General features: G+C 36.6%; 1 protein-coding gene and 1 long non-coding RNA gene across 2 annotated transcripts in view; both read right to left on the bottom strand.

The window, feature by feature from the left end:
* Positions 1-27,327, bottom strand: part of LOC134542359 (uncharacterized) — a 397,749-nt gene that overhangs the window by 79,273 nt on the left and 291,149 nt on the right. The gene's annotated exons all lie outside the window — the stretch shown is intronic.
* Positions 7,682-20,520, bottom strand: LOC134542361 (uncharacterized). Its single transcript, XR_010076783.1, has 2 exons — positions 19,747-20,520; positions 7,682-15,623 (listed from the first exon to the last, which is right to left on the bottom strand). It is a non-coding gene; the product is annotated as an uncharacterized LOC134542361 (long non-coding RNA).

The following is a 27,327-nucleotide window of genomic DNA, read 5'->3' as shown; positions in this document are numbered from 1 at the left end:
CGCATGCTCATTAGGAGCCCTTTTTTTTTTTAGCTGCCACGTGCTTGCTTTTCCCGCCATACAGAAAATTAACGATTTGTCTGTAAACAAAGATGCAGAGAAGCAAAACATTCTTCACAAAGGATGTTACTTTACATTATTTTCTAAACTAAATTGATCAATTACTTTGATATTGCCTTATAAAACACTTGTAATGAATTTTCTCGGCAAATCATTATGTACTAAATCGAAACAGGCGTAACTCGGACCTATTGCATCTCTGCATGTTTATTTCTAAAAGTTACACTCGTTAAATACTTAACCTTCTTTAAGCTTTAAATTGCAAAGAAAGGCTAATATTCTTTTTAAGGTGCCTGATATTATCTGGTTTGTACCATATGAAATCCCGACATCTGTCATGTTAACCATAATAATATATTGCCAGAATGGAATCACTTTCGTGAGCATTTTGTTCGGTTTAAGTTACCATGCGCATGTATAAAACGTACTTATATTTTAAAAACATACAGGCCTCTAACCCAGGTGTGAATACATTTAATTACACTTTTTAACACATAGGTCAGGAATGTTCTGTTATGAAATGAATCTAGTTATCATGTTCGTTACTAAAGTTTTTTTTCTCCTGTAGGCCTGACTAAATCCTACTTTGTTACCATTAAAACCAATTTTACCACAACTGGTTTTACAGTTTCAACCCCCCCCCCCCCCTTCAGTGGTTTTATACACAGTTAAACATTAATAACATATTACCTCAAAATGCTGAATTACATGGTACACAAATAGGCCAAAATTGCATTTTGTAATAGATTCTCACTTATAGAATGGGCCTTAAATGTTGGCCAGCGCATACAGCTGGCTTCGCAAGGAGGTGGGAGGGAGAGTTTCACCACAAACTATGTGGCATTCCTACAGACCATGACATCTTTCTGCACACTGCAAGCCCGACCAAACCCCTGCTTGGCAGGTCCTCACAAGGCAGCAGTAGCTAGGTAGGTAAACTATCTTTCAGGCGGAGCAGCAGTATAGCCATACAGACTATACATTAACATATTGAGAAGCGAGAACATGTTTATACTTTACTAACTACTCAGTGAAATTGCGCTGTTGCACTGTATTGCCAGTCGCCACTATCTTGAAGGTTGGGATATAATGTAGGCTAACATTGACCCATAATCAACACTGTTAATATTTGTTGAACTATTCAGGTTTTTAATCAGAATATATAAAACTAAAGCAGAATAATTAAATATAGCAGTTTTTGCCTAAGTCATGAGCATACATTTATCCAGACGGATCAATAATGCTGTGTACTCTGTTTTGCAAAAATCTGGCTTCTGGGAGCCCTAGTAGATCAAGCTGTCAAAACAACTGTCCAAAAGTTGGCAAAAACAGTTAACCATGATCACTCTGATGTTTGATATGAAACCTATTTCAATGAATGAATTAATGAATGTCTTATTTATGTGCCATACTTTCTGAAAAAAGGAAAGAGGAAATTGAATTTGCTGTAAATAAAAAAATGTACCTTCAAATTCATGAGTATAGCACAAGATCAAAAAATAATATTCATGTTAAATTTAAGTCACTCTCGGCTTCTCAAAAAGGCATAGATTGTATAGCTGTTAAATTATTTAATAAATTGCCCAAAGATCTTCAAATTTTCTGTTTTCAGAACAGTATTTTATTTTAAAAAAAATTAAAGGAATTTCTCCATATACATACCTTTTATACTATAATTGAATATTTGGATCACCAATATTAGCATGTACAAGTTTAGTTCTGATTTCTGCATGATTATAGCTTGGTGTTGATTGTATCATAGCCCTACTGTGTGTGTGTATTTTATTATTTATTCATTTTATAACTGATATAGGTTTATATACCGTCAATTTTTATTATTTTAACAATATGTAATATGATTGTATTGTTGATTTTTATATAACTTATATTGTATTAAATTGTATTTTACTTGCTCCATGTCCCTAATTTGGGACTAAACGGAGTGCATGAATAAAGAAATAAATAAATAAATAAACACCAATATATTTAAATTTCATTCAAGATAACAAATTAAAAGGTTCACTGTTCACAAGACACAAAACCTAAACCCATGTTTACTGGTGCCAATAAAATTTGTAAATATAGTTGTCTTGTTTTCCTATATTTACAAAATTAATGTTAAAATTATATTTCAACAATCAAAAACAACACTGTTACAACAAATTAATGCTGTATAATAGTGTAAATATGTACCAAGGTAATTTTTCCAGTTGTTAGGGTTTCACCCACTCACTTTTGTGGTGCTGTAGTGCCATAACTGTCACAGGGTATACTGAAAGCTCCAAAGTCAGGGTATGACCTACTTGGGCCAGATTATTTTGAAATGCAGAATATATTTCATGCAAAGGTAACCTGAATAGGCTATTTATATGTATTACTAGTTTACCTGAGTCAAACAACATAATTTACTCTACTAATTAGTTTATTACATCCGCCAGATCATTTCAGAGTACAATTTTCTACAAATATATTAGACAAGTGAATTTTATACATTAAATATCATGATGAGCAAAAAATCAACCAATATATGAAGAAATGTTTACACTCTTCAGCGGCGAGAAGAAGAAAAGTTATTATTTTATTTATTTATTTTTTAAAATGTCCAAGTCGACTACAAAAATATACAATTATATTGTACATGTAGTATAGGACTCGTCAAGAATATTAAACATTATGAATACACATTTAAGTACAATCATATACACATAAACGTAAATAATTAAATAGTAAAAAACAAATAATGTACATTATATAATAATAATAATACATTTTTAGCATAGTTTTGCTTCCATAATATAATTAATAGAATAAAATCTGAATTCCAACAGCAAATCTTTCAGTATTTTTTTTTTTTTTTAAATACACAAAGTTGGTTTTCTGATTAAAAATGTGGTGGAAGTTTATTATAAAAACATATAGCAGAGTATCTCGGACTATTTGCAAAACATTTTGTACGATGTTGTAATATATGAAAATTATTTTTTGATCTAGTCGAATAATTATGTAAATTGAAATTCTGCAGTTCATTCAATTGTGAATGAGCAAATATATGTAATTCATAAATGTATAACGATGGTAATGTTAAGACACCTAAGCTTTTGAAAAGTTGTCTGCATGAGGTACGATTATTTACATGCATTATTATACGTACAAATATTTTCTGTATTTGAACAATTTTAGATGAGTCCGTGGAATTACCCAAAAATATTATTCCATATCGTGAGGTTCAACATAACCAAAGTAAATAATTTTTAAAGCATTTAGATTAGTCCATTTTGAAAATGTTCTCATAGCAAATAATATTGAGCTCATTTTTTTAGTTAAATGAGCAATATGAGATTTCCAATTAGGGTTCTTCTCAATATATTTAACTTACCTAGTATTTTGGTTGAATTTGATTGAGATATATTATAACCATTAATCGATACAGTTGGGTCTTGCAAATTGTATAAGTTATTAAGTTTAAAATGCAGCCACGTTGTTTTTGTGTTATTAAGAATTAATTCATTAGCCTTAAACCAATCTATGATGTCCCTAGTTAAAATTTTAATATTTGCAATTAAACTAAAAGGGTTATCTCCATGTATAGATATATTAGTGTCGTCAGCATATAATTAATACAACATTTTTAGGCAAATCGTTAACGTATATCAGAAAAAGCAAAGGTCCTAGTACAGAACCCTGAGGAACACCAACAGATATGTTTTGCCTATCTGAATGAACATTATATTTTATGTTGGTTAAGGGATCTATATGTTGTACTACGACTACTTGTAAATGCTGAGTCAAGTGAGATGTTAACCAATTAAGCACTGTATCTCTTACACCATATGTGCTTAACTTTTTAATTAATATTTTATGGTTAACACTATCACAAGCCTTACTTAGGTCACAAAATAGCCCAACAGGATGATTCCTTCTGTGTAGGTCCATAGTTATAATGCTGATAAATTCATTAAGTGCAGTTATCGTCGATTTACAACGCCTGAATCCATGTTGACTGCCCACTAAAATTTTATTTTTCTCAAAAAATGACATTAATCTATTAAACATTAATAATTCTAATATTTTTGAGAATGAGGACAGAAGATATATTGGACTGTAATTCTGACAGGCGTCACAAAGACCTTTTTTATGCAAGGGAATAACTTTTGAACACTTCCATAAGGTAGGAAAATAACCTTGCATAAAAGATTCATTATAAAGATATAACAATGGGTCAACTATATAACCAATACCAGTCTTTAAAAATATAATCAGGTACAGCATCTAAACCTGATGAACGTTTACCTTTTGATTTATGAACTACTGTCAATAACTCAATTTTAGTTACAGGAAATATGAAAATAGAAGACGATGTATAGGTTGTGCCAGAAATGGAGGCTGTATTGTACACATTATTATTAATAATCTGATGAACACGGAGTTGGTTATGCACTATTTTATAAAAATATTCACTAGACTCATTAGAAACAAATCTTTGCTCTTCTGGTTTTGAACGACAGTATCTTACTGCACATTTTCGCTCATAGGCATATCGTCCAGAATTTTAATCTTTTCACGTTTTCTTGCAAACCAAATATTTTAAAATGATTTCTAATTTACCAGATGCAAGTTGTTGTTTACCACTAAACACAACATGGCGCCAGCAAGTCAACCCTTGCGAGTCAAATAAATATCCTACTTATTTTAGCGGAGTATTTTCAAAGCAAATTATTTTTATTATAATACTGAATAATTATAAAAATTGATGTAGAAACTTCGTTACAAGTACAAGTAGCTATGCTATACTTGTTGAAGTCTTTAGTGTGACTGTGTGATATTGCATTTAGCGCGGTCACCTGTATCATGGCGAATGACGAACTAACAAAAAAAAGGGTCCATCATAAAAAAAAAGCCTGTGCAACGATTTCCTATTCCAGTTTCCTCCCCATGAGGCCAACTTTCCGAAGAGGCTGCTGAAGCACGCAATAAACATTTTCATCTTTACCATCAAAATTACGCAAGAAAGTTCTCCAGTCTCTCTTGCAACCTAGATGTGCTTAACAGACTATTACTAAGTTCTGACCCGTTGATAACTAGTATGAGGCCTATAATTCGAAAAATTAAAAAAATTGTTTTTAAAGGAAACCATAGAAATGCTACTTCCAGCTGAAACTACAAATCAGCATCCAGATACTGCTGAAACTGAGGAAGATGAGACTTCAGAAGGAACAGAAGAATCTTCTGATGAAGAACCGTATTTGTCTTAATCTGATTTATCATTATTGTGTAAATTTAGGTAGGTGTTCTAGGTAACATTCATATTTTTGTATAAAATTATCAATAAAGTAATAAGTCTTATAAAATCCAAATAAAATGTTTCCTATCACTTTAAACTACCACGAATGGGTAAGCTGGCATATGTAGACCCAATTAAAAGATAAAAATAATTTTGGCCGCCTAAATTGACCAAATACCCCACTGTGCGTCAGCCGCTCCTCTGACGGCAGGCACTCACGACGATGCGTGTACTATCACATCATCGTCATGCAAGGGAGATTCAAGACGAAGTGAAATAAAAGGAGGTGGTGACTTAACTTTGTCTTAATACTTACCAGCCCTTAAAAGGCCGTGTCACATTCACTGTCAAAGATTCGCTTCCAAAACGTTGCAATATGTTGGGTCGAATAAAGTTGCAGGGTTATGACGTCACTAGCTCAGTCATGTTTGTTTGACAAATTGGATGATTTGAGTTTCCACCAAATATTTTTAATATAGGACAGGTTTTAATATATGTTGGATGAAATCAGCCAATCAAAATTGTGCCTAGAGAAAATGGAAAAACATCCGTTTCCATTCACAACGAATCTTTAAAATGGCGAAGGACACACGGACTATTAAAGTGGTTATAAAAGTGAAATAACTAAAATAATGTTAATATGAATGTTGTATGCGAAATAATTGGTGTCTTCTGCTGGTGGTATCATGACTGTTGAAGTCTCCTCCAGTGTTGACATCGTCGTTGCCAACGGGATCTGCTCCATAACAGGTGTCGCTGACGTCATGGTTCCCGTAGTTGATGGTACAGCCTCCATCGAGTTCGTGGTTAAAGATGGTAAAGATGCCATCGAGGTCTCAAGAACAGGTAATTACACGACTTATGCACCAGATTAAAAAAGGATAAAAAGAAAAGTAACGACACGTTCAAAAATTCCGTTCAGCACTGTGATGCATTATTTAATTTTAAAATATGAATAAAACTGAAAAGTTTGAAGCGGTTCTAAACAAAAATAAACTTTGATAATGTGACATGATTAAAAACTTATTTTAAGTGATCTGTACAAATTTATTAATTTTATTGTCAAATATTGTTGGAGAAAAATATTTGATGTGACAGGGCCTTACAACAGATATTTAAACAATGAGGTGGAGATCCTATTTTACCACATCATGTTGGTTATAACCAGATATTCCTAACTCACTGCATTTGATTTTACATTTATTATACATTATTATACATTTCTCTTGTTTTCTTTTTTTAAATACCTGTAATTAAAATGCTTAGCTATAAATTATGGATGTTAAAACAATCATAAACACATTTGCCATGTATTTTTAAGCATGTTACTATGTTATCAGACGATGCTTATCCATTAAACTGTACATATTAAATACGTTAGAGTAAACACGTTTAAACTTCACTTTAAATTTTGCGATTATTCTATGGATGAATGCAAACAGTTTTTGCCTGAGTGCAGTATTTCCATACGTGTGTGCTGCCGGCGCATAGGAGGGTGAGTTTGATATTTCACCCCTTTTTCCTCCCATCATGCTCTGCAGCGACTACTTACCCGTCAATGCTGCGAGCACGCGCTTCTCACATTAGTGCATTTATGTGCATCATCATGAATAGAGGCTGTGACTTCGCGAAACAATCTGTTCTTTTACTAGACTGCTCTACGTTATTTCTGTGTCAGTAATTTCTGTTCTTAGATTGGTTGCCATTTGCAAGAGAACCCATTGCCTTATTTGGTCACACCATTTAGAGCGCATTTTCTCCCGCACAGAATTACTGTGATTCGCGTGTCAACAATGGGCATGCACATGAAAGAAACTGAACCAAAAGCAAAACACCTGCTTTTTACAGTGTTTTAACAACCAGTTTGTCTCTAATAATTTTTGCGAAAAATCACTGGCCCTAATTATAACTCCGTATATATTACAAATACACCCCATGTTGAATAACATTTTTTTTTTTAAACTTCAAACAATAGAGGTCATCATGTTCTACGTTTATTCCACTCACCATTTATAGGGTATTTCAGCTTATCACACTTTTTAATTCTCATTACATACACATTCTTTCGGTTAAGTAGCATTAAAATATAAAACTAATTGTTCTATGTTGTCAATGACACAAATTTAAGATTGTCTACATCGAATTGACTAGCATGTCACATTTTTTGCATAAGTAGGACTTGGTAATTTATGATGCATTATAATACAAAAAGTATACATATAAAAAACACATTATTTACATAAATATTTTAGCTGTGTTAAGCCTTCTTTCCCCAAGTAGAGTTTTATATTTTGATTTCAATGAATGTTATTTAAATAATGTTGGTAAAATAAACTACAGATTCTTGAAAGTTCTTTTATTCGTCGGATCAGGATCAAAAATAAGTAATTTTTGCTACAAAATTTGATTGATGTGATTTAAAAATAATTGTTACATTAATACAGTTTATTAACCACTTTAGAAAATATATAAACAAATTGCTTAATAAAAAATTTCCAATCAAATTAAAAAAAAACAGCTTTTAAAATTCTTATAAAAAATATGCCATTGGTAGTACACACTTTTTGGGACAGCATTGAATTCAGAAAAATATTTCAGTTTAATAAATTTTCAAATAAAAAATCTTAGTTACAGAAATTTATGGAATTCAACATTATAAACATTCAGCATTTAAACAATCTTCACCAAAAATAATTTTTACAAAGAAAATACTGAAAAATTACTAAAGACCAATTGTTAAGCTAATTAAAGAGGTTTTTATTAAATGTGAGGGATTGAAATTAATTTTTCTGTAGTTACACAATAAATTTGTTGGGTTTATTTTTCTAGCTGATCTAATAGTTTTTGAGGACAATCAGTTTCGAAAACAACAGACCTTACACATACTTTATAATCTCAAGTACAGATCAAGATCAGGCACCAAAAATGGTGCCACTCATATTCTCAGGGTGTGCCAATATCTCAGCATATATTATTTAAAATGTTGTCTTAAGACCATTTCACCCAATTTACCATGCTAGACTGAAATTAAGTCTACACAAACTCCTGATAAACCTATCAACTTCGACATGTGAGGTTTCGCTATAAACTAATTTTTTACTTTAAATTCGTGAGCTCTGAAAATTATTCTGTATGCAACTACACAAGCTTTTGTTGCTACAGCCCAGGGCTACAAAATCAAGAGAACGGATGGTTTTGAAAAAAATCTATTTATTTTTATTATTATCTCTTTCCAAAGAAGAAATGATGACAGGTACTGATAGGCAGTGTTGTTAAGTAACGAATTACAAGTAATCGGATTACTTGTAACGATTACTTTTCAAGTAATTTATACTTGTAACGAATTACATTTAAAAAATGTAATTCGTACTTGTAATCGGAATACATAACATTAATTGTAATCGATACATTAAGGTAATCGATACTTTATATTTACTTGCCGTTACTTTTATTCTCGGAACGTATAATGAATACAATTAAGAACAAGAATTGTATTAGTAAAGTTTATAATTTTACGCTTGTATTGCTACGATCGTATGCACAACATCTATGATCAAAAATGAAGAGTCATAGTGACTTGCAGTGTCTCCAACATTACCCTATCCTAAAATCTGCATTTTAAAAATTTGTCACATCGCTGCCGTCAAGTGCTCCTGTTGAGCGTCTTTTTAGTGTTGGTAAAGATGTTTTTGCCATCAAGAGAGGGAATCTATCTGATGGGAACTTTAAAATGCAATTTTTTGTAAGGTCAATTCCACTACTTGTATGAAGTCTTTTGATGTTATTCAAGCAAGTTTGTCCTCAAATATTATTCATTTAATTAAAGATAATAAATTTAATCATTACATGTAATCATTTTTTTAACAAAACAAATATGTATGTTTATTAATGTAACAAAGTGTAAAAAAATTGAATCGTAGGTCAGTTTTAAAATTGGTAGCGGAAAGTAATTGTAATTTTACTGATTACTTCTATGTAAAGTAATTTTTACTTGTAATTAGTTACATTATCACCACAGTAATTGTAATTGAGCCCAATTACTTTTTCCGAGTACTTTTAACAACACTGCTGATAGGCATGGGTTAATACCAACGTGGACCGAAGTAGAACGAAGGCTTCAGAAATGCGAGTTGTGTGACAAAACAAGATAAAATGCAAATTGAAGACATACAGCGAATAACTTAAGAAGGTCCAGAAAGGAGCTTTGCACTCAGCAATGCAAAATAATTTCCAAATAATGTAAAAAAATTTGTACAAACTTAACATGAAAAATTTATAATGCAGTGTAAATATTTATATCCTACAATTTAATTCTGTTCAAGAAAAGTAATAATGTTGAACATGATAATCTTTGTAAACATGTACCTTGGCTTTTTGGATGGTGGATGGTTTGATTTTTTATCAAGCTTATGCAGATGTTAATTAAATACTCTGAAGTTATGCTAAGTTATGTTCAATAGCCTTATGTTTTTCACCACATTACTATTTTAAAAGAATGTGAATTAGCCAACAATATATATATATATATTTTTTTGCATCTACAACTAACACTATATCATTTACCTTAAAAGGGTAGGAGTTCACTGTCTATTAGAAACAAATTTTAAGTATACTGACATTTCTGTTATTGAAATTTTAGTGATTTACATAATTTTCAGTATAATACATATTTCTATATTTTTTTTTTTGCTTCTTAAGACCAATTTTACCATAATCAATTAAGATTTTAAGCTGACTGAAGACCTTTTCATTTAAATTTAATAATTTGTACTTCACTGAGAAGTAACTTGGGTTTAACACGAAGAGGGCGCAAACTTCAGGTCACCGATTTTTACGTCCCTTTGCAAGAATAAATTACATCCCAATAGCAACCTCCCCTGTAAAGGAAAAAACCCAAATCTCAATCATTCTCTACAAATATCTTATCGAAAAACGAGACACAATTTATATACCCATGACATTGCATTCAAAGTTATTGAGGTAGCGTGCCCTACCAGTTAGAGCATCTGACTATTGCACTGGTGTTTCAGGTTTAATCCCTTTTTGGCTATTATTTTTTTTATATTTTATCAATTTTTCAATGATTACTTGAAAATTCATGTTTCATTTTATTGAAAATACAAGAAATAAAAAATTAATTTACCACAGTACGGACCATCACTATTAGATTTTAAGCATTGCAATTTTTTTTCCTTGTACGTTATTTCAAATGAAAATTTTTTTTTAGCTTTCTGTGTCAATGGCCTTACGATACTACAAAAAGAAGAAGAAAAAAAGAAATATCCAAGTTTGAGATGCCACAAAAAAAATTAATTAGTTTTTCACCAATTGAGCCTCCACAGTTGACTTACAAGTTGAAATAGATTTGGTATGCTGCGAAACTCATAGAACCAAAAGTTACAATACAAAATGTTAACAAAACCTGCTTGCATCTGCTTTGTTTAAAAAAAAAAAAATAAATTCACAAAAATGTCACATTTATACAGTACATGTGGTGTAAACAGAACATAATATGTATGAAGGGCCCAGGGGTAAAACATGTTAAGTCAATTTTAATGATTTTTCAGGAGAGCAATTTTAATGTTTAAGTACTTTCAAGAGCTAACATACAATCATTATTTGCTGCAAGCCTTTTTCTTAGAATATTACACTAACAAAGAACAAAGAACATATAGCTAAAATATTATAATGGTTTAATTTTTTATAGAGTATGTAAAATTATTAAAACTTGTGTAATCATTGTTGTGACCTAACCTGGTTTTCCCCTGTAATTGATATGCAGAGAAATACTACTTTCATTAATTATTGCAAAACAATGGTGATGACATATTTCTATGTGGAACCACAATTAAAATTTTATTTGAAATATAATTCTTTCTCATTAAAGGAACAAAAATGCAATATAGTCGTATATTTATCTACAGGAACAGACATTCACTACTTATGAGTTAGGCCAGTGTAGTAGTCTGCCACCTTGGATTTGTACAAACGTTCTTCAAGCACTGCAGATCATCATACTTTTCCTTTGTGACCAGCAAACCAGCTGAAAAAATAAACTAGGATAGTATCCAAACATGTAAAATGGCATATACCTGTATTATATTTAACATTAATTGATAACTTATTCATGACTGTAATAATTTTTTAGGGCAGTTTATAATAACCAAATCATACACCAAATACGTGAAAAGATAATTTAGCTATGACATTGGAATATGTTAGATTATTTGAACATTAAATAATCACTCAGAAGGATGAAAAATGTAATGGAAAACAAAATAAATTATTTTGGTAGATATAGGTGTAAAATATGACTTTTTAACTCACCATCATAGGCAATGTTTGGCAGAATAAACTCAGTTTCTGACACTTGCTGATGTTGCAATGGCTGCTGCTTCTTTTTACCCTTTGTAGGTAGCACTGGGACGTTATTCCATGGTCCATGAAAGGAGTTCCGATATTTTATAAGTGCTGGATGATCTTCTGAAACAATTAAAACCTTGACAGTTCGAAAAGCACGCTGCAACTTCTTCTGATAGTATGTGTCCAGGTGTGTTGTCCAATCTTTGATCTTTCTTGTTCAACTTCAACCACTTCAAAAGTTGAAGGCTTTACTCTTGAGATTCTGATGGTTTCAGCCCATTCTTCTGGCATCTCGGCTCTTGTTTTTTGGTTTATCAGTCTTGAGTTCTTGTCACATTCATTATATGAATGTCCTCTTATCGGGTATGTACATGTGACATGTTGCAGGCGGTGTTCCTTGTGAACAAGGTGATGGAGAAATTTGAAAACGGTGTGGTTTTTGTTTTGCCCAGGGCAACAATCGCAAAATGCCTCCAGTTCGGTGACATTTTCTTCTAGATAGTTGTAGATGAAATGGTGGAGAAAAGAACAAACTTCATTACTTCCCTTTTGCCCGACTGTTTCAGGATAAACATAAAACACGCTTCTTCCAGTCGACAAAACATGGACATTGAAGAAGAACATAGAAAGTTGACGTCTGTAGTAAACTTCACCAGTAGTGATATTCGGAATCGGGTAGTTCTTTGAGAAATCAAACACTATTGCTTCCTTTGTGATGTCACGTCGACATGTAACTTTGGCCTTTCTTTTTAGATCGTACCATTACTGAGCTGTCTTGTTATGTGATTCCCTAACAGTGCAGATAATGTTAATTTCATTACTTAACATTTCTTTTGTTTGGTTGTCCTCAGCGGTTTGCAGTTCTGCTTCTAAGCAACTTTTTCTGGCATTAAATACATCCAAAAGCAATATTAAAATCTGCATTGAAAATACTTCTGTAGGTCTCGTATGATACTTTTATACCAGGATTCTTCTCTAGGAACATTTTGTAGACCTTCAATATATTTAACTCTTCAGGTAAATACTTCTTGCTGTCTTTCTGACTATAATGACTCTCTCTTCCTCTTAAGCTGTTAATGTGATAATGAATTTTTTGGTTAGTTTCATCGGGAAGTGCATGAACACAGTTCTTGTGTTTACCACGTTTGTCCCTTGGCGCATCCCCCGAACTCTTAAGCGATTGCAAAATATAATTAACTTTACCTTTTCCTATCCCATGTACTGATATGAAAGCTTTTCTGCAAACTCTTACTTCATCTGGTTTTCCTTCTTCCATGTATCGTAAACGGTACGAAAAGGTGGCGTCTCTCATATTTGCTTTTTCTTCTGGCTGTCTGGGATGCCGTTGTTTAACTGGTAATATGGTTATCAACCCAGCAAGATAGATGTTTATCTCGTCTTTAGAATGCATACTGTTCATACGTTTAATTATCTCTTTTCTTTTATCTTCATCTACAATCTCAAAACACTTTTTCTTACATTGGCAGTCTGGGCCTATTTCATGACTTCAAAGTTTTATTTTCTTCCTAACCTCTTGCAAACGGCCATACTTACGTTTTCTTTTTGAATTGGAGGAAATATTCCTGATATCTTCATTTGAATCCATTGTGTTTTTTGATGACATCACAAACATGTACAAAATTGAATAAACGCCAATAGTAATTCACTGAAATGCCAAATGTTTATAATACACTGCTGTACACATTATTCACATAATATTGAAACAAACAATATACATTATAGAGTAAGGGGTGATATAAACAAATGAATGTGAACAGTGCTGGCACAACTGCAAAAATTACTTCCCATTGACTTGGCATGTTCTTTCTCTGTATCACTATGACTTGACATGTTCTTCGCCTGTATACCGTTTCTTTAACCGCTCATATCTTCTGACTAAACAGGTTATTCCCGTCTCGTAACACGGCCATAAAGATCTCATTTTAACTCATCTCACCACACTTGCAACAGAAAATGGTTGATTTTTGACTTAGCATGTTTTATCCCTGGACCCTTCATATGTTTTACAAATTTCTTTTGGCAAGTATGCACCAAATCTGTAGAAAATTACTGAAATGAAAATGAGTAAATATTGTCATATTTTGACGTGTGTTTGAAAAATAAATTACGATGTGTATTTAATAACAGCATTTTGCTTATTTCATATTAATTTCATCATACCAGTTGAACATTTGCAGTAAAAAAAAGGAGAAAATGTATTATTATCAATAAATAAAAATAATTTGCATGTTATCGATGAAAAATTGATAAAAAATGAAGTACCCAACCTGGTATCAAACCCAAGTCACTAGCATGGTGTTCAGATTAACCACTGTCCCACACTGTTTTAGCGATTCTGAATGCAACAGTACTGGTATATAAGTTGTCATTTTTTTGATTGGCTATTTCTCGAGAAAAATTGAGAGTTGGGTTTTCTTCTTTACAGGGTAGATTGCCATTGAAGGGTGACCCGAAATTTGCGCCCTTTCCTTGCAAGATAGATACCCAGAGGTTAACTTTAGTTATCCAATTTTGGACATTTAACTTCTTACTAAAGTTTAGCAATGAAAGCAATGAATGAAAAAAACTCAAATTTTGAAGAAAGATAAAATTAGTTAAATATTATTGTGATAACATTATTGATTTTTTTTAAAAGCGTATACAGAATATAGGTACTAAAGAAACTTCACCTTGTTTCCATAAAACTAATGACCCACACATTAATTTTATCATTAAATATTTTTACATACACTTTTATGTGATTTTAATCAAATAAATTAATTGTGCATTAAATTTCATATAATATAACCAAATGGCACTCGCTGATGCAGCTATCTTTATTCCCATTCTAGTTGTTTGAAACAACCATAATATTACAGACTAACTATTTTTTCTTCTTCCAATCTCTTTAATTTTTTCAATTAACTCTCGCTACACAAAAGTATATTTAATAAGTAAGCTAAGTTCGGGACTAATCTGTCAATTTATCACTATTACAATGACCTTTTCCAAATATTGCACAATGATGAATACAAACTCCTTGGACATTTTCATTAGTGGTGTATTTAAAAAATCTCTTGACATTCATAGATATTTTAAATACCGAAATTTACATTTTAACCTAACAATAATGCAAGACCATTAAATAATTAAATACTGCTGTATCAGCGCATCTAAATTTTCCATGTACATTCTGCGACATTACAAAAATTTTTTTTAATATTTTGTTAAGTAAGGTCTAAGAAAGTTTTCAACACAATATAACCTAAAAATAAATTTGTGCGTGCTTTACATATTTTTGTAAAATACAGTAGAATTAAAAAATTCTTCTCTGCAGGACAACTAAGTTAACAGTTCCAGAAAATTTCTTTTCATGGAAAAGATGCTCTGTTAATGAATAACTCTACAGTTTTAAGTTAGGTTAAGATAAAAAAAATAGATTGAACTTTTTTATGTCGAGTCAGCCCAGCCAGACACACTTAACACTGTCACAATTCGCAACATTTAAATATCACTAAGTCAGTCTTTTTGCACTCGAAAGTGAAAATGAGCTGCTGATTAAATAAAATAATTTCTTATCTGTGTTTTGATTTCTTCTTCCCGAAACATGCTTGTCAACTTATCCAAACCGATGACAAAATTCACAGTTACCTCTTAACTGAGGTTCACTAAATTTTGAGACCTATGCCTCGCAGGCGATCACCGACACCCCAAACAAACGTTGACAACTCGGGCCTGATTTACAGTGACAAAAAAATTGGTTTGAAAAACAAATGACTCACCCCCGACCAGCATGTGTGATTCTATTCTTTTCCCATCACTTCACATTTGCTGTGGGCTGCCGACGACGTGACCAGATGGTATGACGAATAAGCGACAACTAGTTGGATGAAGGGGAAATTCTAGAGAAACTGCTTTTCTGCAAAAAGTAAATTAAAATTCCAATATTTTTTTTTAACACTACAGACATTCTGCTCTTTAACCTAAAAACAGATATATATTAATATTTTTAATTGATTCCGAGAAAAAGTTTAAAAGGTAAAAGATTATAGGTAAAGTGATGTATTCACCAGTATATAATTACAACCATATTAACTATGAGTGTGTGTACCTGTTTAGTATTTGCAAAATCATTTTGTTTTTTAGTTCTACTTAGTTTTGTAGTGGTTATTTTTAGACAAGAGAACAAGTTTGTTACATTTAAAGTATTTGAAATACATTTATACGTGAATTGGTGTTTTCTTGTCTATATTACTACCATTATGTGTGTGTATCTGTTCTGGTAGTACTTGTGTTAAGAGTGTTATTTTATTAAGAATGAAATTTAACTTGATAGGTATCAAGTGATGTAACAAAGATGCTGCAATTTTCAAATCCTGTAATGTAAATATGGTGACATAAATTTATGTTGTGCTTTAATAATGTAGCAGAGACTGTTGATGCTTTAGTTGCCACCATGCTGTTTTCTTGATACTAGTTGAAAAGTGAACCTGTGATTTTTCAGAGACCCTTAGGAATATAGCACAGCCGAGGTTGTTTTTGATGAAGACAGGGACTTTAATGTCAGTACTTTATGGTCAGAGTGTAGACTGTTTTCTACCCTAATTTCAAGTGAATATTTTTCACTATTGTTCAATATTCACTTGAAATCGAAAACAAATTAGGGTGGAGAACAGTTTGGCCCTGGCTGAAACTGCAACAATAATCAAGAACATCTCTTGTGGGAAACAGTCTCAGCTATGCTGTTACAGAAGAACACAAATTTATATCACTACAGCAAGCACGGTGAGGGCCGCATCACTGCAGTAAATTAACCTGTTTTTAAAGTTGCAATTGAAAAAACACCATTTAGATTATCTGCGAGACTTGACATTAGTAGTACCAAAAGAGATACCCACAATGTGCTGACATCAATACACCCTTCATATATAAACGTCGCATACATAATTATTGTAATTTAACAAACTTAGTTTCCTGCCTCAAAATAAATCTCTGCAAAAAGGTAGGTAGAAATTAAAAAAAAAAAAGTTGAGATTATTATTCCTGCAGAAGCTGTAATTCTAAACTTTTACCTGATGATGTGATAACTTTAGTTTACAAGGGGTGAGGTGGTCATGTAGCCCAAGATACCAATTACAACACAACAATGGTTTCACGTGTTTCTGTAGTGAAATTCTGAAAAACCATACAAAGGAATGGGGTAGACTTTCAACAACCATTAATCAAAACATCATGAACATACCTAAAACAAATGGTAAATATGTATTGTACGGATTAGCGCCAAAAAAAATCGTACAAATATGAAATAACTTTCATTAGATGCTCTTTTACGTCCTCTTTTCAAAACCGCCTGCGGAGATGAAAAATTCCAATTACTTTTGGAGATATCGCCGTTCTTATTTTGCAATACAAGCCCTATGTAATCATTCAACAGATGCCATTTTATATTTTGCCGTGTGTGCGTGAATGCCTAAATAACAGAAATTTTCCATTAAGTAAGGTTAGTTACATGATAAATACTTCAAAATAAACGGAAATTAAAAATATCAATTAATTTTACTTGTATAGTTTTAAGTATTTATAATGTAACTGACCTGACCTAACAAAACGGGACAAAGGTAGATTAGGTCAGGTCAGCTACAGAATAAATACTTTGAAACTGAACGGACATTAAAAATAATAAAAATTAATTTTAATGGTTGTTTAGTTTTAAAGTATTTATAATTTAGCTGACCTGACCTAACAAACCGGGAAAAAGGATGAACATTAGGAACTCACGTAATTTTCTTTTTACGTGATGTAGTCGTTCAACTATGTCGCGAAAAAAAAAAATCATACTTGTAAACAAGCAACAATGAAAACGCGGGAAGCCTACGATTCACTCATCCTTCTGGACACACCCGAATACTCACGTTGGCAAGCCTTCTTTCAACAGACGAGAGGCAAACGCCCGATCGTGCATCTCCGTTTTTTTTTTTTGTTTATTGTAAATAAATATGCAACTCATGAAAACTAATGGTCAATTAGGTTATGTTAGCTACATTATAAATACTTCAAAACATTGTGGATGGTTGATTTGGTTAGGATAGCTACATTAAAAATACTGTGAAATCCTGTAAACGGTTTCCTAGCGCTGGATAGCTACATATTAAAAAGTTATTTGCTAAGCAACCATAAAATGATTTTACAGTTTTTTTAATGTAGCTATACTTACCTAATATAACACACCATCCACAATGTTTTAAAGTATTTTTAAGTACTTCTTGCTAATTTTAGGAAAAGGCTTGCCAACGTGAGTATTCGGGTATGTCCAGAAGGATGTGTGAATCGTAGGCTTCCTGCTGGGGCCGCATCAGTGCACAGCATGAAAATTAAAAAATTCCATATCTCCTAAAGTATTTGGAATTTCTGATCTCCGCCGGGTTTAATGAAAAGAGGAAGTTAAAGAGCACAGAATAAAGGTATTTCCGGATTTTTAAATTTTTTTTTGAAAAAAATCGCCAAAAAATGAATATTAAAAAATTCGAAATCTCCAAAAGTAATTGGAATTTTTTATCTCCGCAGGCGGTTCTGAAAAGAGGACGTAAGATAGCATATAATGAAAGTTATTTCATATTTGTACGATTTTTTTTGGCGCTAATCCGTACAATACATATTTACCAAACAAATTGCTGATATTGAAGAGAAAAAAAAAACTAATTTCAAGTTTTATTAGGGTTGTTTATCTTATAATCTTGAGTTTTTGGTAAATATTTACAATCGCGGTAGATGCCAAAAAAAATGCTAAAAATCCGAAAATACTTTTATTCTATGCTCTTTCACTTCCTCTTTTCAAATCAACCGGCGGAGATAAGAAATTCCAAATACTTTAGGAGATATCGAATTTTTTAATTTCATGATATGTAGAGTCGCGGTAGATGCCAAAAAAAATGTAAAAAATCCTAAAATACCTTTATCATATGCTCTTCAACTTCCTCTTTTCATTAAAAGCGGCGGATATAAGAAATTCCAAATACTTTAGGAGATATCGAATTTTTTAATTTTGCAATACAAGACCTGTGGAACCATTCGAGCGGCGCCATTTTTGTTATTTTGCTGTGTGTTCGTGAATACGTGAATCGTGAATGCGTAATTAATAAAATGGTTGATTAGGTCAGGTCAGTTACATTATTAATACTTTCAAACTTAGCCGACATTAAAAATTTTTTTGTGAATAAATTTTAATGGATGTTTAGTTTTAAAATATTTATAATGTAACTGACCTGACCAAACAAACCCGGACAGAGGGTGAACAGTAAACTAAAATGGTCGATTAGGTCAGGTCAGTTACATTATAAATACTTTAAAACTAAGGTGATATTAAAAATAATGTGAATTAATTTTAATTATTCTTTAGTTTTAAATTATTTATAATGTAACTGACCTTACCTAACAAACCCGTAACAAAGGATGTACAGTAACAACTCACGTAAATTTTTTTGTTACTTATTACTTGCGCAACAATATCAAAATAACAAATAAGACTTTAAAATTAGAAACGTTAAAAACTCACGTAAGTTGGAGGCGGTAATTAAACACTGTTTTAAACAATAATTGAACTAAATAATCACGTATTAGTTCATTTGAATTCTGGCCTATCACGAACAATCACGTGACATCATTATCCAATAAAAAAATAGATACTCGTACGTAAACAAGAAACAATGGTGCACGCACGCCACAGGAATGCGCTGGTTTTGTGCTGAAATTTAAAAATTCGATATCTCCTAAAGTATTTGGAATTTCAAATCTCCGCCGCTTTTAATGAAAAGAGGAAGTTGAAGAGCATATAATAAAGGTATTTTCAGATGTTTAGCATTTTTTGTGGCATATACCGCGACTCTACATATGATGAAATTAAAAAATTCGATATCACCTAAAGTATTTGGAATTTCTTACCTCCGCCGGTTGTTTAGAAAAGAGGAAGTGAAAGGGCACAGAATAAAAGTATTTTCAGATTTTTGGCATTTTTTTTGGCATCTACCGCGATTGTAAATATTTACCGAGTTTTTTCCTGTTCGTCTGCACAATTAAAAACAAAGTTTCAGATAAACACAATTTTTTTTTACATTGATTACTATAATGTTTGGTTTTTATTTATTCCTTATAAAAAAGAGCAACATGAAGAAAAAATTTATACGGACGTGAAAATACCGATTTTTTTAGTCTACTTCTGTTATTGCATCATTGCTCATGATGACAGTCTTGCAAATCAATGTAAACAAATGCACTATAACAAGTTATTCAGTCCAGCGATGACCACAGTGAGTGTTTGTGCATACGTAATACAGCCTCATCTCTTCTTCAGCTCTCCTGGTCTGGGCCTGGAAGAACACAGCCTCGCGGTGGTTGCACTTGGGGCACGGGTGATCTTCTGCTCGAGGCAGTGTCGGGTCCGAAACAACATCAGAAACGATATGCGTCAGTTCGTCGATCTCGTGCATGATCTTGTTCACGTAAATGCAATTGCTTGGTGCTAGCTGCTTGTAATCACAATTTCTACAAGCGTATAACAACACTTTGTTTTCTTTATCTTCTTTAGGGTACAACATGTTGTTACATTCCAAGCAGAATCGTATACCAACATATTCCGGCCCTTCACTGTGCGAATCATATGCTGATAACTTTGCCATGATTGCAAACAGAAAACTATTTTTCACGTTTTAGCATTCACACGCAAAAATATTAAAAATCATACACATATCCCGCCATTCGTAACGTTTTTACAAACATCAAAATAATCAACGATCATTATGCCCTTCGGGAAAGATCGGCAACTCAATGTTTAACTCTGTGTCCGAAGTATCCGCCGCCGATTGCAGCGCGCTCTTATAGTCCCAGCGGCAAGATACGTAACTATTTTCAAATGCGCGCGAAATTTGAATAGCTATCGCCTCACTTTTTCTGTTGCCATAAATTTGTTATTGATGTTTGTATAATTTTCGAATGAGATAGAAGTATATAAATCAATACAGAAAAAAAACCTTAATTTTATTAACTGCAGGTTTAGAAAAATTACACTTTTGAAAAAGTATATTATGTATGTGGGCTAGTTATTTTCTCAAAATATTTTATATTTATTTTCATGATGCACAAATGTATTTTTTTTAAGTACGAATTCTAGAGCATCATAACCTATCAACATGGATATTTCAGGTTAAAAAAAATTCAAATAAACATTGGTATGCATTAAAGCCATTTAAGGATCAAGTCAAATATTGTATTAGGACAATATGGTAAACTTTAGGCAATTAGCATTGACGAAGAGCAAGACAAGTGACTGCAGCACCTCTGGTGGCATGAAGTGAAGAATTCCCAGCATAATCCCAGGATATGCTGCAGGAAATGTTGAACGGTATGTGTCAAAGACAGATATGTTTAAACATATGCAAAATGTTATCAACATAACTCAACAAGCAGTAGTGTCCAATCGGATATCCATTATATTTTTCAAGGACACTGGAACAATTAATTTAACCAATGGAAGACGGTTTTAAGTATGAATCTTAATTTCTCAGCTGGAAATAGCCTGAATTTTAAATAAAAATCATTAATTAAACAACTTATAACATATATAAATTAGGCATGGAAGACTGAAGATGAATAGTGGGAGGCTATAGACATCCATACAAACTAAAAGTGTGAAAAGTTTGTCATGTCCACCAGTTTGGCCTCGGCTGGTATGATAGCACAAGCCCCAAGTGCGCCACCCATCCTACATAATCTATGGGGAGGAAAGTTAGTTCGCCACCCGCCCCTAGATGGCAGACAAAGGGGAATGTAAATTAAGGAAACTTTGTCTACCTGCCCAGCCTAATTCAGGACAAATATGTAAATACCCAGTGTTGTATCAAGAAGCCTTTAAATTATACAAGTGAATGTAAATAGCATTGTAATTCGAATATGTATGCACAGGAAGGGTACAGATGTGCCCTCCCTGATGAATATGTACATACATTGTATATTTACTCTGGCTGAGCTAACTTGAAAGGTCGTTGGCTGTTGACTGGAAGAAGGAAGATGAAGATGGTGCAATGTCAGGCTGCCTTTCGCTCCGAGAGCCAGCAGTTCGAGCAGGTTTACTGGCTCGTCTGCCCACTTCTTTCTTAACTGTGGCTGCCTGGGCAGCTGTGGCTGGGCTGACGTGAAGTCGCCCGCCCCTGGGGGCGCATGCGCCTCTGGCTAATAATAACCCAGGAGCTCCCAACTTTAAATGCAGGCCGCAAGGCCCAAGCACCCAACTCCACCAAGGTTGATTTTCAGCCCCTCCAACTCTTCTTACCTGGACCCTTCTTCCTCTTGTCCAGTAGTTACCTGCTTGCTTAATGCATGTTAATTGATCCCCGCATGAACCGGCCCAGGGTTTTCCCTGTGTCTATGCAGGTTTTACCTGGGTCACACTTAGCTAGCTTTTAAGCTAGGCGACCAATGGGGCGTCAGTCATGGCGCCAATTGCAGCCATGGCTGGCCAGTAAACCCCAATAAGCACATGATGCACGCGCCCTTGTCCAGCATGGTTAAAAACCCGCATGGTAGAGTGTATAGGCTTCGGCCTGAGACACACTTAGGTCCTCCCCTAACCTGGACCCTCCCCTACACACTTAGAATTAACTTAGGCTAAGAAAAAAAAAAAAATTGCCAGGCAGAAAGCTCTTCCCAGTAATTTCTGGGTTAATAAAAGTGACAGCATACTTGAGCAGTATTATTTAAGTAGCGACCTCTGTGGAGGACCACTCCTCCTTCCTACCTCTCCCTGCTCTTGGGCAGCGACCCCTGCTCGGGGACCGCTCCCGCTCTCCCCCCCCCTGCCCGATCTCTCCCTGCTCTTGGGCAGCGACCCCTGCTTGGGGACCGCTCCCGCTCCTCCCCTCTGCCCGACCTTCCCCCGCTCTTGGGCAGCGACCCCTGTTCGGGGATCAATCCTGCTCCTTCCCTCTGCCTGGGACAAGTCAATTTGGCGCCCAACATGGGGCCAGTCAGCATGAATAACCTGAGGACCACGCCCTGCCTCTACGAGAGCTATCAGCACAGCCAGAGCCACATCCACTTCCAGGAGTGCAGAAAACACCTGGTGGCGCCCAACCCAACTGAAGGATGTCTTCTGGATCCTGTGCCGCACCTCGCTGCAGTGCACCGGATGGACCCAGCATTCCCTGTGTATGCTGCAATGCCCAGTTTCACCTACAATGCCTTGGTATCATGGAACAAGTCAGTGAACAGGTATACATCCACATATGCCAGCCCTGCAGACAACTTCTGGTAGAGAAGAAGCCAACAGTTCCAGCTCCCCGGCGCTACTTCGCGCCGAACTGCCCGGAGACAGCCCTAGTCATCGTCACCTGCCAGGCCTGCCATCGCGACTACCATCTCGCCTGTCTAGGCTGGGAAGATACACCATTGGACCTTGCTGGGATGTCGTTTACCTGCGCCCAGTGTAGAGTGAATCCCACTTTACCTTAAAGTACAGGATCTGCAAGTGTACCTCGGCCCTTTTGAGGGCAGGATCATGAGGACCCTGTGCAATCTGTCCACCAATGGGAGCAAGCCCTACGGGCACATGCAATCCACCCCACCGAATGGGTGGACCAGATAGGTCCATTACTACTTGGGTAAGCCTCTAGATGGTGGAATAACCATGAAGGGCTGTATGATACCTGGGAAGAGTTCACAGGGGGCTTCCTGAACCATTTTGGAAACCAATCAAGACTGGCAAAGCTTACTGCCCAATTATATGGTACCAAACAAAAGGAAGGAGAGGATGTCGAAAGTTTCTTACTACAGAAAAGGAAACTTTATAAGAGGCTACACCCAGGGAGAGACCCAAATGAATTTCTTCCTACCTTGTTGGAGCTGGTGCGGCCCAACCTACGGCCATTTCTACGGCATCCGCCTCTCGAGAATTTATCCGAACTTAGGGTTCGAGCCACTGCCGTGCAGCGAGACTGTCTCGAAACTAGGGGCACTGTAACAAGTAAACCTTGTTCACCACCAACCCTGGTAAAAGAATATGCTACCCCCAACAAAAGGTTGCCGAAGTGTTGGCACTGTCCTGAACAACACTTTCATCAAGACTGCCCAGTGCTCCGCGGCCAACAGTCTGAAAGGAACAGCCTCAACACAGTAGACCCCTGGAGGGAAAGAGTGGTGCCAACGAGCCCTACCCCTACACCGAAGGTAGAAGACCTCAACTCCCAAGCTCGGCTCGAAGGTAGACCGACCCCGAGCCTTATGTGCGTACAGCACCACCCACAACAAGAACTGCCAAGAGTCAAGGTGCAACTGGACTCACAGCCCATTCAGACTCTTATCGACTCAGCCGCCACCACTAATTATGTGCGCGAGAGTGTTGTGCAGATAATAGGGACCCCTATTAATTCCCAACCCCAAATGGCACAGCTTGCCACCCAGGGATCCACCATGACCTTACTGGGCAATGCTGTGGTACAATGCTGCATAGCCGATGTGGAGATGGAGATCCCATGTCTAGTCGCAAATGACCTTCGAGAAGAACTTGTGCTGGGCCAAGATTGGCTCACGCAGCAGCAGGCGATATTGGACTTTGAAGATCAAACTATACACTTCGGACGAACGTCCCGCCGGACTCTTGACTGGGGCACCAAAGGAATGGGTGACCTGAATGCCCCTAATCAAAGTGGTGTTAACCCTAATCCTGGAATCTGCACTGAACAACACAGAGACCAACCTATGGTTGTGTTGACACAAGGGGACCAGAGACCTCAAGAAACTCCTTCCCTTCGCTCTGCCACAACCAAGCTAAGCCAAAATAACTCGGGCAGTGGTTTTCAGTGGTGCCAGAAAGGAGGAACCCCAAAGGGGAAATCGACCATGCAGTCATGGAGACAGCCGCTGAGCGGCGCCCTCTCAAAAGCAAGATGCCACTGGAAGAAAGAGCCTTTTCCCGACCGAGGAATATGGTTTCCCCAGAACAGGATTCACCTGCAGCCATGGAGACGGAAAACAGATCTGTCCAAAAACCCCGAACCCCAGGAACCTACTAGCCCCTCTCCACCAGGACAACTACCTCCAGGACCCTACGACCATGGGAACGGCTGGGCAGACCAGCCCGCTACCGACTAACCTCCGCGAAGTGTAGTGGCCAGTGTAGAGGAGCCAGCCCTGGGACTGAAGCCCAGCGTGCTGACTCCTGGCATGTGCAACGATCCCAGCCAAGGCCACAGAGGAAGGGAGGCGAATTGTCATGTCCACCAGTTTGGCCTCGGCTGGTATGATAGCACAAGCCCCAAGTGCGCCACCCATCCTACATAATCTATGGGGAGGAAAGTTAGTTCGCCACCCGCCCCTAGATGGCAGACAAAGGGGAATGTAAATTAAGGAAACTTTGTCTACCTGCCCAGCCTAATTCAGGACAAATATGTAAATACCCAGTGTTGTATCAAGAAGCCTTTAAAATATACAAGTGAATGTAAATAGCATTGTAATTCGAATATGTATGCACAGGAAGGGTACAGATGTGCCCTCCCTGATGAATATGTACATACATTGTATATTTACTCTGGCTGAGCTAAGCCAGGCAGAAAGCTCTTCCAAGTAATTTCTGGGTTAATAAAAGTGACAGCATACTTGAGCAGTATTATTTAGTTAGCGACCTATCTGGAGGATCGCTCCTCCTTCCTACCTCTCCCTGCTCTTGCGCAGCAACCCCTGCTTGGGGACCGCTCCCGCTCCTCCCCTCTGCCCGACCTTCCCCCGCTCTTGGGCAGCGACCCCTGTTCGGGGACCGCTCCTGCTCCTCCCCTCTGCCTGGGACAAGTCAAGTTATTGGTTTTTTCAAGAATGATCTGGGCATTAATAAGAAATATGAGCTTGGCAAAAGTTTCGAATTGCGCATCCAAGTTTATCCCTTGATCCTAATTTTGTGGAACATGATGTTTTAATTTAGTACATTGAAAGTGACGACAGTCGTCGTGCCCTCCTAGGCTTAGAGGCCGTTTCTGCCCATCGCTGGGTACCTGAGGGGGGGCACGCCCTTTTTCCCCAGTACAGTGCAGTGCTACGTACTAGGGACGCACCCGCGTGCGCCGTAACACCTCTTATAAGGACCGCTCAAAGACGGACATTTCTTGTATATATTGTAAATATTTCTTAAATAATAATTATATGTTTCAATAGGGTTTATGTGTAGTTCTGTAGGGGCCGCACCTGGCTCACAACGAACACATGGTCTCTCCGCACCGACTTCCCCCTCCTCTCTCCCCTCGCGCTGCACAGGGCGTGCACAAGGCGAGAGGGGAGAGACAGTCGCAGCTTGGCTGTCACGCAGTGTGGACCTGCAAATCCGCGCTCTGCGAGTTCCGAAGTCCGCAGCCACACACGCACTTATGTGACCGTCTCATAGTTTCGTCAATTTTTAGTACTCCTCCATCTTCGTCGTTGAACGAGAGTATCAGAGGAAGATTCATTTCGCGGTGCGGCGGGAAGCACGTGATTCCGTTACTACGGGACAGGTGCGGTCAGGGCTAAGGTGGACTAGCCGCGAAATAAATCAGTGTGAGATCAATTAGCGGACATTTCCAAATTTTCGACCGACATCAAATTCTTCCAGTCTGCCTGAATCCTATTTCCCCAGCTCCCAGTTCCGGCCACAGTAGGCCTTAACCCCAACGCTCTTGCTGGATTAGTCGGGCAATTCATTATTGATCCAAATTACAGACGTAAATCGGGGACCGGGAAGGGGCTAAGGCCCCTGGGAACAACATATGGACGACCAAGTAGAGTGGCCACTGGACATTACGAACAGGACGCTGGATGCCGGGCACGGACCTCCACGCGGAAACAGGGGGTTGGTGTGCGCCACGGCGGTGCGACAGGAAGCAGCTGCATCTGCGCATCGTGGGAATGACGCGAACTGGAGACAGTGGCGCCTCGGGATCCGTCTGCATGCGATAACGCCACGAGTCGAGCGTGGGTTGTGTTACCGATCAGCAAGGAACAGTAGCACTACCGATAACCATGATGGGAAGAAGAGTAATGCGAGATACGGATGATCTGATAAAGTTTGACACAGTGCAATACACCGCACGGGACACAATAAAGAGTGACGTTGGCGACACAGGGCAATACGCCATGCAGGACACGATAAAGAGCGACGTTGGCGATGCAGTGAAATGCGCAGTGCAGGACACAATAATGAGTGATGTTGGCGACACAGTGAAACACGCCGTGCAGGGCACAATGAAGGGCATCAGTGATGGCACAGAGAACTGTGATGTGGAAAACACGTAGAAAGGAACAGGCAGCTGCTCAGAACACGATCACGTGGGGGCCCCGACGGGTCACTGCCATGAGTGTGGCCGCAGGGACAGGCGCATCGACGGCGAGGTGACAGTGATTCAGTACATGACTGCGCCACTCATGTTGCCGAAATTTTCGGGTCACGATAATGAGGACCCAGGGAGTTTTTGCGGGAGTGCGAACATCTCCTAGAACTATACAAGGTGAGGCCGGCCGAATGGGCCTCGCGGGCAGTGAAGACGCGAGAAACTGGTGGTCAATGGCGGAGAGTTTTAGCACAGGATGGGGTGATGATGTACGTCAGATCGAGG

Source organism: Bacillus rossius (genome assembly GCF_032445375.1).
Source record: "Bacillus rossius redtenbacheri isolate Brsri chromosome 4 unlocalized genomic scaffold, Brsri_v3 Brsri_v3_scf4_2, whole genome shotgun sequence".
In the NCBI taxonomy this organism is placed as follows: Eukaryota; Metazoa; Arthropoda; class Insecta; order Phasmatodea; family Bacillidae; genus Bacillus; species Bacillus rossius.
This window is presented reverse-complemented; position numbering and strand designations above follow the sequence as displayed.